The following is a 219-nucleotide window of genomic DNA, read 5'->3' as shown; positions in this document are numbered from 1 at the left end:
CCGCTCCCATGAAGCAACACATTTTGCAGTAAATTCTTGCAGTGTAGCTACAGTGAAATGCTGAACATGTTATTTAGTGGGTAGACCTTGAATCCTTCTCTGTGTGGCAACGACTAGACACGAAATTTCATTATGCTTCTGGTGTATATTTTGATACCTCTTGTCGTGTTATGTATTTCTTTTTTTTTTTTAATCATAGAAATGCAAAGGTAAATGCTC

Source organism: Penaeus monodon, chromosome 19 (assembly GCF_015228065.2).
Source record: "Penaeus monodon isolate SGIC_2016 chromosome 19, NSTDA_Pmon_1, whole genome shotgun sequence".
Taxonomy (NCBI): domain Eukaryota; kingdom Metazoa; phylum Arthropoda; class Malacostraca; order Decapoda; family Penaeidae; genus Penaeus; species Penaeus monodon.
Note: the sequence above shows the minus strand (reverse complement) of the source record.